Below are 15,391 nucleotides of genomic sequence, written 5' to 3' on the forward strand. Positions count from 1 at the left end.
TGAATCCACATGGGCCCGCAAGAGGGCTCTTAGAAGAGTTAGGGAAGGTAGGTGAGTAAGATAGGAGAGGAGGAGGTGATGATGGAAGATTTTAAGTGAGCAGGAAGGGCCGCCCCGTAGAGAAGCTCAAAGGGACTTAGGCCCGATGGCCCTCTAGGGGTGGCTCTGAGCCTTGTTAAAGCCAGCGGGAGGAGGGTTGGCCTGGACAGGTGGAGTTTCAAGGGTAAGTTTGGTGAGATGTTCTTTGAGAAGGCCGTTGGCCCACTCTACCTTACCCGAAGACTGGGGGTGATATGGGATATGGAGTTTCCAGGTAATATTTAGGCTCTCGGAGTCTTGCCGGGTGATGCTGGAGATGAAAGCCGGGCTGTTGTCAGATTGTAGGATCTCCAGGAGGCTGAATCTCAGAATGATCTGTTCGATGAGTATGGTGGCCACCACATCCGCCATCTCCCGAGCTGTGGGAAAAGCCTCTATCCAGCCTGTAAAGGTGTCCACTAAGGTTAATAGGTAGCGAAAGGATTTATGGCGCGGCATGTGGGAAAAGTCAAGCTGCCAGTCCTTGCCAGGTTGGTAGCCATGGAGCTGGTGATTGGGTCCTGGCCTGCGAATTCCCCCCTTGAGCATTTACAGTGGAGCAGGTTTTGTAAGACTAGCGCACCTCTCCAATTACCTTTTGGAGATGTGGATAGTGGAATCCTGGGAACTGGTGTAAGGCCTTGGGACCAATGTGTAGGGATTGACGTATGTCTGAAATGATCACAGGAGCTAAATGGTTTGGAAGAGCGAGTTTCTTTTGAATGAAGATCCAGTCTTTCTCCCCGGCTATTCTTCCCATCTTTTTTAGTGTGTGAGTTTCCTCATCTGTGTAAGAGGGGGAATGTGGTGTGTTGAGGAAGAGGAGGGGAGCTGATGAGGAGCCTAAGGCAGTGGCTTGGGCAGTTGAGTCAGCTTTGTTGTTGGCCCAGGACACCGGGTCCATGGAGGATTGATGTCCATGGCAGTGGACAATGGCTACTTCAGTGGGAAGGCTGAGGGCCTCTAGTAGTTTTGAAATGAGGGGCCCATAGATTATGGGGCTTCCCTTGGTTGTAAGAAACCTTTGCTCTTGCCAGAGGACAGAATGTGTATGTGTGATGATGGAGGCACATTTGGAGTCCGTGTATATGGTAGCTCATTGCCCTTTGGACAGGCGAAGAGCCCTGGTGAGGGCTCTAAGTTCTGCCTTCCGAGAGCTTGTCCCGAGGAGGGGGGAACTGCCTCTAGGATGGCATCTAGGGTAACGATGGCCTATGCTGCGTGTCTCTGGCCACAAAGAGAATTTGGTCAGGGTTAGGGAAGGGCTGATTCTAAAGTCCTGGATGTGGAGGGGGCAGCTCTTCCAGGAGTTGAGAGCAGGAATGGGAGGGTTCTGGGTTAGTAGAGGGGGTAAGTAGGAGGGTAGCCGGACTTAGCCGAGGAGAAGCTGATAGATAGATGTCAGGATTTTCGATGAAAAGGAGCTGGGCAGGAAGGGATTCTAAGGAAGGAGTGTGAGGAGGAGAACCCATCCAGGCTGCAAGAGAGGAGTGGGGCAGTCCGTGGAATAGAGGAGGTGCCATCAGTTCCCATCACGGCTACTGGAGAGGGGAAGCTGGCCCCCGAGTAGGAAGGCACAATGGAGTCAGTCGCCCCCGTGCCCAACAGGAAAGAGATGGGCTTCCCTGCTACCTGGAGCAGGACCCTGGGCTTGGCCTGGCTTAGGGGGTGTCTGAGTCTGGGCCCCGTCAGTCATCATCCAATCCGAGTAGTTGAAAGGCTGGACTTCCCGGCTCAGGGTTTCCTCTGTGTGGAGGCGCCAAGGATCCCCCGAGACCCAGCAGGCGGATTTCCAGTGGCGCATCGTTCCACATTGAGGGAATTGCCGCGTTGGCTCCTTGGGATTGGGACATTGACGGGCCCATTGTCCCTCGGTGCCACATCTGAAGCAAGCCCCAGGTGGGATTCGGTTGGTTCCCCCTTTCTGCGGGCTCCCGGAGCCCGCCGGCCGCAGGGCTGCCACCGACGCTTGGGTCTGGAGTTGGACCTTCTGCTGGAGCCTGGCCTGCCTCTTAAGTTCAGCCACTTCCTCTCGGGTGTTAAGGACTTTAAATGCCATTTTCACCAGGTCGGGAATGGGAGTTTGAGGACCCTCCTTGGTCTTCTTTAGTTTTCTATGGATATCGGAGGAGGACTGATAAACCACTGCAGTGGTAATCCATTTTAGCGCATCTGTAAGGACCAGTAGGGGGGATTGAGGTGAGACTCTGGAACAGTCTGCGTGGGGAGGGGAAAAACCTGACTCATGATGCTGGGAGTGGCACGCACACGGAGATTTTCTTACCCTTTAAGTTTCATGGCAGAAGTCTCTCTTTTTATTCAGGTCTGATTCATAAAACACAAACCAGTACATAAATTTCTCATGAGAAACTTTGCATGAAGTGGTACAAAGAAAGAGGTCTTACAGGTGTTTCTTCCACAAGTTCTGAAGTTCTGCGTTTTCAAGTGTGACCTTTGGTGGTTGATTTTTCTTCTGTTTTCCTTATGAGGAGAACATTTTTAAAGGAGACTGCATGATTCAGAGCTGTTTTATGAAAGTTCCTTAAGAACGAAAAAATGAAAAGAAGGAAACCATTTCCTGTAGCTTCACTCTGAGGGACACAACCCCTCTGTCTCTGGCTTGTGACGCTTCCACGGCACACTCCTGCAAGGATGGGAGCTTGCTGTCTTCTCGCTGGTCTGGGGCGGGATTAGGGATGACCCACGGTTGAATCTGACAGCGGGAAAGCTCTCGTAAGCCCTGGTTTTAATCTGGTTCTGAGTTCAACTGTGGAGTCGTACCGAAACCCAGGTTTTGTTCTCAGCTTTGTTCTGGGGGTTCACTAGCTCATGACAGAGGTCAGGAACTGGGTGAGCAGTAAGGAAGCCGTCTCTGTTGGAAGAAAAGCGTCTTTACGATCTCCTATCTATGGGCTCATTTTCTAACTTACGAAGCACCGTCAGGAAGTCTTGTGGGCTCTCAACCTTAATTCCGTTTTTACGTAAGAACGACTTTTGCTCTGAACTCCCAGAAGAATAACAGGACGTTTGGAATTTCTGTTTAGATTTGCATAGTGTTGCTGCTTTAAAAGCAATTTTTAGTCCTTTACTTGGCCTAATGGTTTTCTATTTTTTCTTACATATGCAAATGAATTACAATATAGGAATGCAGTTGACATCCAATCATAATGATCATTTGTTAGTTAAAGGCTATTTCAGTCTATAACACTTTGATCCCTAGGAATTTAGCTGTGGTTTTATGAGTTTTCCCGTATGATTGCCCACAAATTTTTATGTTGACTAAAATTGTAAGTGGTTTAAACTGTTCAAACAAATTACTTAGCAATAAAACCCCCAGCAAAATTGTAATTCATTTTAAATTAAGCACAGAGATTTGGTGCTCTTTCTGAGCAAAACAACGGGACATAACGGTGAAATATGGAAATTCGGTATTTTGCGTGAACTGTTTCCGACAGGACAAAAACATTCCCAGCACTGGGCATAGCAAAGCCTTCCACTAATGTGAATTAATTTTGTAGCAAAGGATCACTTGGGAGGATTCCTGCTTTTGAGTTTTATCCAGGTTTCATTCTTTGAAGCACCCTTTCCATAAACTTGTGTTTTATTCCTAATTTGTCGTACTTCACCTTTTGATATTTAAACAACTCACATGCAGCTAACCGAAGTCACGGTAGTATTCGCTTCTATATCAGGTTATCACCTGCTATGTTGAGAATTGCAAAGCCAGAGCACATTACAAAGAGTCAGTTGGACTTTGATACCCAAAACTGCATTTACGAGGTTCACACTCCTTTGTGTTTCACCAGATAGAGACAGCAACAGTGTTCTCATGTAATGTGTGCTTCAGCCTCTGTGCCAGAACTTATAGTGTCTGGATTTTAATATGTGTGTTGATCTGTTAACCAAAGTTGTTTTGTTTTGTTTTGTTTTGTTTTTTGTCCACAGAGGCATGGACACCTGCTTCTGGTGAGTCTTTACGCTGAATATACATACTCAGTTGTCGGTATGTATGTATGTCACTTTGAGGTTCTCTCTCATCAGTGTTACCATTCTTGACAAAAAAAAGTCTTTGTGTTTGATATCCTTTCTCGTTTGTTAGCCAGGGTCTACCAAAACCATTACTTTTTGATGACACTTCAGTTTTGGCCCAGAATGTCACAGTCTGTATTGAATCTCTCATTTCATCGATCCCTCATGGTTTTTTTTTTTAATTTTTATTTATTTATGATAGTTACAGAGAGAGAGAGAGACAGAGACACAGGCAGAGGGAGAAGCAGGCTCCATGCACCGGGAGCCCGATGTGGGACTCGATCCCGGGTCTCCAGGATCGCGCCCTGGGCCAAAGGCAGGCGCTAAACCGCTGCGCCACCCAGGGATCCCTCCCTCATGGTTTTTAATTAACTTTAGCAGCATTCGAAGATTTTCTTTCACTAAGGGGAGTCAGAGGAATCAGAGTCTTTCTCTACATTTTTAAAGTCATTCCATAAAAATATTCCTGTGACGTAACCTGAACTCAAAATGCATTTCGTCAAAAGGGAGAATTAATCCAGTTTGATGAGCAAGTTCTGAATTCAATATGCTTTGTTTAATACTTGGTCCCGGTGCTACGCGTACCATCTTTCTGTTGTAGTTTTGTGTTCCCGTGCTAATTTTGCATATGTCCTTGCTCAGGAGTCTGGGGATTAGACTGCATTCTATCCCTGTTTATGTCAGCTGGTATTTTCATTATTTTCATCTTGCTTGCTTTCAGATTTTCCCCTCCTTCCCCAACTTTTCCAATTGTTGAGGTCTTTTATTTTTTTTCTTGCCTGCTTTCTGGGAATTTTGTTTAAGGGAAATGAACCTCTTGCTTCTTACAGTTTATGTTTTCCTAGCCATCTTATGGCCTTCCTCATTACTTAATTTTTTTAGGAAGATGAGCAGTTCAAAAAACACAACGTGAATATATGTTTTTGTTACTGTGATAGGGAAAAATCTTTATCATTTCTTGTCAAAAGCATTCTTCAACCCAGAGCATTTTACATACTAAAATGAATCTGTTGCCTATACGGAATGGAAGCCTAGTGTAGCAGTGAATGTTTCCCTCACAAATACAGTTTTTTATTGATTGCTAGCCATTTTGATTTCATTTATTAATGACTTTGTCACTGATCAGAAAACTCTGACATAGTATTTCTGTTTACTACTTTGGGAAAAGAATAATTAGGACCATTATTCATAACTCCAATATAGCTTGTTAATTTTCAAGTTCATCGTACCAGATTATGCGCATGCATGTGTGTTTGCAATGGTATTGATGTTTCAGCGTGTCTTCCTAAAAATTCACAATGTCTGTAGATAGATAGCTATTTCAACATTTTGTGAGGTCTTAGTTTTCTTTGTTCTTTTATTAAAATAACAGCAAGTAAATAGCCCATACTTTTGGTTGTGTCCTATAAGAATTTCTGCTTGGAATACTTGGAAAGAATAATACTAGTGTTATATGAATTTTGTCTTAATCATCAATTATCAATTATTTTTTATCTATTTTTATCTTGAGTATGATAAATGATCATGGAGTCAAAAACTGTTTAGTTTAAACATATAATGTTCTTCGGTCGATAGTTTATGAGATTCATTTCATAGAACTGTCTTTATGTTTCCATTTTGTGCTCAGTGTCCTTTTGTAGAAATCCAGATTGACTACTTTACACTGTGCATATATTTAGAGCATCATAAATGTGGGCCATCAAAATGATAATTTCATGGTATCGGTGAAACTCTGGATAGAATTTTCTTTCCTATCGTCTATCAGAGTTTTAATTTGTTAACTTTACATGTCCTAAGTGTACTCAGTTATATCCTGAACCTGAAAGGTCGTTGAATATATGACACCTATAAGTACATACCTATCAAAACTGTAATTAAGATGCATTTTGCCATTTTGACCAAAATGTCATAACAGCAGAGGCACGCCTAAGTCTCTTAGTGGGTTTGTGCTTGATGTCATTGAGAGCAGTATAGTCGAGAATAACCCACTACTGGTCCCTGAGCCTCACATGAAAACACGTTCTGTACCAGAGGGTGGAGTACCTTTCACTTCTTCTCGATACCTCTTTTATTTTTTTAAAGATTTTTATTTATTTATTTATTCATAGAGACAGAGACAGAGACAGAGAGAGAGAGAGAGAGAGGCAGAGACACAGGCAGAGGGAGAAGCAGGCTCCATTCAGAGAGCCCAACGTGGGACTCGATCCAGGGTCTCCAGGATCATGCCCTGGGCTGCAGGCGGCGCTAAACCGCTGCACCACCGGGGCTGCCCTCCATACCTCTTCTATTGGTGCTACTCACTGCAGAAATGACAGAATGAGCATGGGACTACTCTGTAGGCACAGTGAACATTTCCCAAAGTCTTCAAAGTGCACAGTCCCTTCAGGGTAGTAGACTAGCACATGACCTTGCTAGAAGTTTTTCTTCTTTAAAAATAAAGCCCTTTGTTTTTTTTCTCATTTCATGTCAGAATCTCTTTAAAAAAAAAAGACATTTTACTTTGGAAAGAACTTTTCAGATAAATGATCGTTAAAAATGCAATCAGTATATAGAAGTGCAAAAAGTAAACGGAATTGCAGATCTCGTCACTCAGAGGCAGCTCCTGTTAGCTCTTGCTGATGTCTCTCACTGGTCACGTGTTCTCGTGCATATTTAGAAATGTACATATAGGATTTTGTATAAAGGAGAATCTGTTGATCATGATGTTTTGCAGCATGCTCTGTCTCCTCCATATATCATAGACATCATTGCATATATTTTATAGATAACAGATTTACATTATAATTTAATGACCTCACAATCTGTTGTTTATCCATATCATGATACTGCAATTTCACGCTACTTTAATTTATATTTCTAAATATTTACTGTGAAAACAATGCTATGTGTAAATCTTTCCTAACTTATTATTTTCCTTGTTTAAGCTTGAGAGCTGGTGCTAAAGCATCCATCTCTCGTTCCCTCTGACCCATCTTCCGCTTCATGTTTCCACCAAACGTAGTTGCTTTACTGTGTATACGTGAGGAATGGAGAAGATTGTCATTTTTATATTAAAGTAAACCCATATTTTATGTAGCCAGTTACAAAAATGTGAGATTTCAAAGAAATGTCTAATTTTCTTTGCATCAGCTCAGTTCTAAAGTTCTGTAACTCGTTCCCTCTTTCCTTTCATTAACAATACTTTGACAGAAAACATTGAGAAATATTCTGAGTGTTTGAAATATCAAATACTGATTATCCAGTGGGGAAAAAGGAGTAATACTTAATATACTCCGATTTCACCTTTATATGTCTGTTGGCTTTGATGTAAACACATGGTGTCAGACTCTTGATGTTTTAGGAGAGCTTTAATAATTAAGTTTATAGTAAATTGTCATATCAGGATTAGTGATAAATACAGTAGCCCATGTTCTGACCTAGGGTTAGTGGTCAGCCAGCTGCTGGTAGAAGTTTTTACTTCGCAATGCGTAGGCATCCTAAAGTATCTCATGGTATCATGACATCTGTAATTCAGGCATGAAAAATAAGGAATGGATGTGAGAATCCAGTGTTTAAAAATAACGTTTGAGGCTTTCTTGGTCTTGGTGGGTGATAGCTATGTGAGCACAGCCCAGTTTTCCCACCTGCAGAAGTCTTACAAAAGTACTGTTCATGCTCCATCCTCCAAACCCCATAGTCAAATGCTTTCCCCGAATCTCGAGCTAAACTGCATGAGTGGGAGCTCTCGGTGCTCCCTTGGTCTTGTGGAGCCACTGTAAGGCTTTAATATGCACGCGGTTGTCGTGGCTTGTTCCTCCTGGCAGTTTTGCCTGTTGTGGAAATAATCCTCTTCTTCTGGCCTGTGGCTTGTAAGTGCGCTGCTGCCTGCCCACTTCTGGAAGAGGAGACTTGTACCCTTCGACTCCCTACACGAGAAGACCTGCTGACACATTCAGAATAGGGCTGTGGGGCTTCTCTTTTTATAGAACCGAACGCGACAAAATTCACTTTGTTTTGTTAAGGAAGGAAGGATGCATATAGATTCCTTTGCGGCAGAAAAATATTTCCCATATAGAGATTAACACCTTTCAAATTGATTTTCTGAAATGTCTTATGTGGTTTCTTTGACATCTTCGATTTTATCAGAGATGTTTAAAGGGCAGAGTTTATGGGTGACGGGCACTGAGGGGGGCACTTGAGGGGATGAGCACTGGGTGTTATTCTGTATGTTGGCAAAGTGAACACCAATAAAAAATACATTTATTATAAACAAAAAAAAGAAAAACTTAAAAAAATAAATAAATTCTGCTTCTGAAACTAAAAAAATAAAAAATAAAAAAAATAAAAATAAAGGGCAGAGTTTAAGCAATGGGTCAGTTTTAACCAGAAAAATGTAGGATCTTCTTCTGAAAAAAGAAAGTTCAGTATTTCAACTTTGGTCTATGTATACGTTCTAAGAACCAGGGAAGCTGTGTTGTGTTACCTTGGGCCTGTGTGTGTCAGTCGGCAGTAAATGACCGAGATCATGTGGTTTTCATCAATATTAATACTTGCTGGGGCACCGTTTCTAAAAGGTCAGGAATGACGGAGCAAAACATTTTCCCGAGAATGCTTTATAAGACGCCTTGAAAACATGAAGCAATTTAACCCACTTGATAGATAGTCCGTGGCTTCTGAGGTAAGGCTGCATGTCCAGAGCGTAGGGCATTGGCAGGAATACGGAGCAGCAGGGCGGCAGTGTGTGCGCGCCCCTTTCGGGGCTGGGGGGCCTGGAGCCGGGGGGCCGGGGCCGGCTGAGGATGTGGCTTGGCCTGCATTGCACACCTTCCATTGTGGTCCTCCTTTCTCTTATGTGGAGAACACTTCTTTGCACACTCGAGTTATTTGTCAATCATCACACATGTGTAGACTGGTCTAGCGATTTTCTGGTAGGAGTTTGTTTTCATACTTAGGCCCTCGGTTTTTATTGAGTCACCATCAGCAGTGATTCGAAAAAATCCTCTCTGTATTTGCAGGGTTGGAGATTTGTTTGAAATCTGACCATCCAATAAGTCGTTCTCTGCATGCCGTGTGACAAATGTGTAGCGTTACCAGCAAAGATCATAGTAATTCCTTTAATTAATGCGTGACTTGAGAAGTCTCGGATTAATCAGCACATGACTCGTGGTTATTCGTACCCTTGTGGGAGTTTTTTGCCACCAAATGCAAATACCAGGCTAAAAATACTGCTTTGTTTGTAGATGGAGCGAATATTCATCGCAATAGTCCTGTACATCTAAGAAAACAGAAAGTAATTAAAATGTTGATCACTATAGTAAATCTCTGCAACGGCTGCTTGTTTGTATTTCACATGGGCTCACATTTCTGAGAAGTTAGCTCTTACACAACAACCTACCATGATTATCTGATATCCTCCAGAAGGTTAGCTGGGTTGTTTCCTATATTACTTAGGAAAAACTTTCTTTTCACAATCCAAAATGTCAGCATCAATTTAAAGTGTAACACTAAGCATGTGCTTGCTCTCTGAATATTATTCTCCAGCCACCCTGCCGAGGATCTGGCCGTGACACTTTGAGGAGCTCATCGATCCTCACTGTTCACGGCACTTTGCCTGAACACCCGGACTGCCGGGGCACCTCTGGATCCAGCTACCGTTGTTTCCGTGACCCAAGGTGCGCTGACCGTAGCAATTTACATTATGTGCGCAAATTAAAAGTTACCTTGCAACAGCAGTTTACTTTAAAAAAAGGCCTCGTTTTCCCCCATGTTAAAGTTCTGTTATGTTATAGGAGTTGCATTTTTGTATGATGCAAGGATCTTTTTGTAGGACATAGTCACCTGCCATGATGAAGATAGGTTTCTTTTTTCTTTTCATTTGGGCTTAGATCGGAATCTCCATAAGGAAAATTATCTTATCTTTCATCATCTTGTGCTATATGGGAAAAAAATATATATATATATGCTATTGATTGCATGTTTTAAATTTAATTACATTTTTTACCAGATTTAAGTCTAAAATAATTGAACTTGTCATATATTGCTGAAAATCTTTCTTTTTTCTGCTCCTAAATTCTCCACTTGAACTGTTACAGTGGTCTGATTTATCCTGTCCGGTTTATAGTTGTAGTGATAGAGAGAAATACCTACTCGACATTTTCAATGCAAATTGTTTTAGTTGCAGAATGCAGCATAAACATATGTTAAATCTAGCATTATCTGAGTTTTGGATACCATAAGTAACTTTTGTTTTCCTCACAACTTTTTATTTCTGCGATGAGGGAAGGAAAATAGAAAACTTCCTATCATTAACATTGTATGATCCTCTAGGGTAGAGACCTGACTTTGGCTGTTCAACCAAAGTTTTACTGTTCGGGTTTGAACAGTGTTAACTGGGAAACGGCCACCCCATTAAAGAGTGTTCCCCCCAGTATTGGTAGAGACAAAGTAAAGTCAGATACACGCTGTATCTGTTATTTTTGTTGGAACTTACTATTGTTCTTCAGTTTCTGATTGTTCATTATTTTAAGACATATGTGAGCCTTGTGCAAGTACATTGAAGTGTCGTGCTCTTTTGGTGAGAAAATCTTTTGTATTTATCAGAGAGCACATGGATACATACAGTGTATAAGATTTTTCTGTTTCTGACGCATTTTCTTCCCCTAGAGATGTAGAGCTTTCAGAGTCATGAACAGTTTTCATCCTGATTTGTAATGATCTGTTTGTCCATAGATAGGAAAATGTTATGAAATAATACTAAATATTCCTAAGTAAGATTATACCCTGTAGAGATCAAAGCCCAACATGCATGCAGTTAGATTTTTGTCATATTCTGGAGCAGTGAGTATGCATGGTGTACGGTGGCCATAAGCACATGTATTCCGTGTCGGCTGTCTCTTACCTCGGTCTACTTATGTTTTCAGTAGCATGGCTAATGTTCATTATAAAAATCTTGATCTTATCTCTGAAAGTCTGCAATAAATGTAAACTTTCAAGTGTTTGACAGTGGCACGATACGCCAGGCTGGAAAGCTCATTTGACTAATAGGTCGTTGGCCTACTCTTAATTCAGCCTTTTGTCCATCCAGCTGCGTGACCTTGTGTGCATTCCTTTAAATCTCTGTCTGTCGTCTGTACACGCGTGGGATTCCGAGGGAGCTGGAGCTGGGGTCGCAGCCCCTGAGTTCCCTGTGTTCCACAGCAGCTGTACTTGCTTGAACAAACCTCCTTGACTCTCCGAGCCTGGTTTCGTGGTCTGAACCCCTGATGTGATCAGATGTAGACTATCGTGAGGATCAATTGAGGCAATAAATGGAAAGCCCTGTGAGGGGCTTGTGGTGAGGAAAGCTCTGTGTAGGCTTATTAATCTCTAGTACCTGACTTTGAACAACACCATTACTTCCTGATGAAGTACTTCATCAGTACTTCCTAATGGCCAACCTGATGGCCGATGCAGCGTCGGCCAAGTTATTTAACCTCTTACGCTCCATTCACTCAACTACAAATATGGAAAATTACTCTTTCTTCCAGAATTCTCCTAAGGAGTGAACTACATGAGGTTAAGTATGTAACATGTCACAGCAGAGTGATGTCAGGTCTTCCTGTCCTGTCACTGGGTATCACCTCTGCCTCGTGCATTTTCATCTAGTGAAAGCTTCCTGAGGCCCAGCCTCATTTTAAGTCCTGGGAGAGAGTGATGAGCAAGACAAGGACTCTGTATTTCTGGAGATGACTTCCTTGTGGGGTCTCAGGAAATAGAGGAGTGAGCCAATCAGTAATTTCAGAAAGCAGTGGGTACTATGGAGGAATGATGTTGGGTGACAGGCAAGGAAGTGACGAGGGGTGGGGGGGAGTCATGGCAGAGGTTAGCATTGCAGATAGATCTGTTGCAGAAGGCAGCCCCAGAGGGTTTTGTAAAGACTTTTCTTTGAGATAGTTGTAGACTCCCATGCAGTTGTAAGAAATGACACAAAATATTACCATGCAGAGTACCGTAATACACACATAACCAAACTAAAAGTCCGAGCATTCTTTCTGAGGCATTTAGAGTAGAATCTTGAATTATGAGAGGGGTTATGTCAAAGAGCATTCCAGGTGGAGGGAATACAGAGGTGCCAATTCTGAAGTGGGAAGACATTGGGACGTTGGCTTCACTGAGCAGGGCCACTGTGGCTGTGACCCTTGCATGAGGGAACGAGGGCTCTATGAAAGGTTGAGCAGCCACTCTGTCTTGCAGGGCCATGACGGTGGTGGTGCGACACTTGTGTTCTTTGTGCAAGCAATCACACTAGTTGTGCTTCAGCAGAGTGCTCAAGATCTCCCTCCATAATTTGTCAAAACTATCACCCCCTCCCCATTTTTAAGTTGGACCTCAAACATTTTCATCTCAAGTATCAATAGTACAGGATGGGGTTTTCTACAAGTGTATGGGAAAAGTTGACCTTGTAAAAGTATTTTGTATCTCACTATTGAATATGTATCCAATAGAACGTTACTACCATGATAATTTGATGCTCACTATCATCCCTTTGAACTTTACCTGACTGAGCTCTCTCTTTTCACTGTCAGAACAATTATATTTGCTTTTCTTCTTGAACTCCTGTCTCTGTCATTTCCTCCATAGATTTTATTTTATGGGTTTTATAATGGGAAGATGTTTTAATAAGTATTCTGTCATTTTTCTGTGTGTATGTGTGTACATATACAGACTGGTATATATACACATGGAAGTAAGGTTTCTAAAGTTTTAGTGTCTTTGGCTACAGTATTCTAAGTGTGAAAATCGGTCAGAAAGAATTGTTATTATAAATAGTACTGATGCACAATTGATATAAACGGCAAAATTAATAGTATGATTGGTAATTTTTAAACATGAAATATAATGCCATTGGGATGCCTCTCTTAGCAAGATGGAGAGAGAGTTTATAAAATTTCAGTTCATGTACCCATGAATGAATACTATGACCAGGGTGATGTAAAGTCTGGTGGAAATTAATAGTAAACATAAATGATATGCTGTGGGGCTTCGAAATGACGTTTGAATGATTATTAGGTATGTTGTTTGTATATTATATATGTTTATAGTATGTCATTACAGTCGATGAATTACACTGTTTTAGAAGTTCATGTAATGTTAACAAGGGCATGCTAGGAATGAATAAGCAGGAAGGTGCTTACCTTCCTGATGAGGGGGTAGATATATGTCCTTAGTAAAAATTTATAGTACCCAATATTCTTTGTGTAAAAACTTAATGATACTGTTCCTCTAAGTTTGAATAAATGTTTAAGAAAAGATATATCTTATGTTATATAATATTGAACATATATATGTGGTTTATATATATATATATGTGTGTGTGTGTGTATATATATATATATATATATATATATATATATATATATATCAGTTCTGAGAAATGATTCTTTTACTGACTTAAAATTGGTCTACTGGAAATTCATGTAGCATCTTTCACCTCTTCCTCCTTGAAATATCACAGAAAATACATAACTGAGACCGAGGCATGTGTGAGTGGGCGGGCTCTGGCTCCTGACTCAGCATTGTGACTTTGTAGATAGGGTGTGTGAATTATTTCCCAGGATTATTTTCTTCTTTTTTTTTAAAGCAAAACCTGAGGTAATTCCATGCTTAGAGACAGTATAGATCTTTCCCGTGAGCTTTCTGCCTCAGTGAGTTGAGTTTCCACTGTCTCCAGCCTTTCTTTCCTGTTCTCTTTGTGCGTGGCTCCCAGTCAGCTTGACGTCCTTCCCTGATGATCCTTCGGGATTGAGGAGGCAGGATCTATCAGCAGGAACCGCCACCCCTCTCACGATCCCATCGTCACTGTCCCTGAATTCAGGACAGATGAATTTAGGCTAGGTGGCGTGTGTCTGATGTCATTCTCTTTTTATGGAAATGAACGCAAAGAAGGAAAGACCGGATGTTCTGTCCCAGGCTTAGTGACGCCTTGACTTTAGAAAGGCTTTGCGGTTAACAGGGGATTCTGTGGTGTTCCAGTGCCTTTTACCACTCACTCTGGAGCACAGTACAGGAGGAGCAAGGAGGAGGCCTTCGTTCTGGTAAGTGACAGAAAAGCAGTGATGGGGTAGGATGTGGTGAAGGCGAAATGGCATCGGGTGCTACCTCAGGAGCTTCCGTCAGCTTTCAGGGACAGGAAGGACTGACTAGCTGAGCCAGGGATCAGGAATCGACACCTATAAACCATCTGGACCTAACTGCTGTCTTTCAAAATTCTTCACGTGCCCTCAGAGTGTGTGGAGGTCATGGTCTGAGTCAGAAGGTTGTGGCAGACGGAACGCACTGGAGCAGGGAGAGCGCTGAAAAGATCTGGTTCCAGGAAGAGATGATGGTGGTGTGGAACCGGGTGCTAAGAGTGGCCAGGCAGACGGTCAACCCTGAAGGCAGAGCCCACGGCACGGCCTGAAAGATGGATTGTGGGATGGGAGAGGGGGAGGGATCAGGAAAGAAGTGGGCTGAGTGCATGCGGGTACCTTTAAGTGATGTGGAGAAGACAGCTTTCGGGAACTGAGAGATGTTGGGTTGGCAATACTCTCAGATAGATGTCCAGGTGGAGGTGTGGACGGGGAAGGAAGCACTTGCAGAAGGAAAGACAGAGGCCAGGCCTGAAGGTACTCCTTCGAGAGGTGGGGTGGCCTGTAGCTGCCGCCTGCACCTCCAGCGGGTGTGGAGACGGGGTGCGGGGTAGAGGAGCAAGCCTTTGGCGGTCCTCCTGCTGCAGGTCAGGTGAAAAGGACAGAGGCCACAGTGGCATCCCAGAGGGCAGCTTGTCAGGGCAAATGGTGGACTGCAGACGTCTTAACTCTGAGTAACAAAGGGCTTCAAGGAGGGACTTCATATTCGTGTCCAGGATTATCTGTAACATCAAGACAGATTTAGGCTGTCACATTCGTAGCGAGTCTGAATTGGAGTTTGTTGAACTGGATGGTTTTGGGAGATTCCATCGTCTCCTGAGCCCCGATGTTCTGTAATGTCAGAACCACCTGTCCAGATGGTGCCTGGGCCGTGTCCCACGAGGTTTGGTCATTGGGACTTTTCTTTTACTGGTCTGAGGAACCTGAAAGTCTCTTTCCCTGTGTCCGTCCTCTCCTCTGTCCAGTCTGTCTGCAGGTCATTCGGATGGAGCAGGTTAATCAGGACCAGCCGCATTTACGTTTCCTCACGTGAGTTACTAGGGTGCGAGTGAATCTTGAACCCCCTGCAGTGTCCTGCTCTTGTGTATTGTGACGGGTTCGGTGCCTAGGTCCGATGGTTGAGGCCGTGCTATGTGACT

Source organism: Canis aureus, unplaced genomic scaffold (genome assembly GCF_053574225.1).
Source record: "Canis aureus isolate CA01 unplaced genomic scaffold, VMU_Caureus_v.1.0 ptg000135l_RagTag, whole genome shotgun sequence".
Classification (NCBI taxonomy): domain Eukaryota; kingdom Metazoa; phylum Chordata; class Mammalia; order Carnivora; family Canidae; genus Canis; species Canis aureus.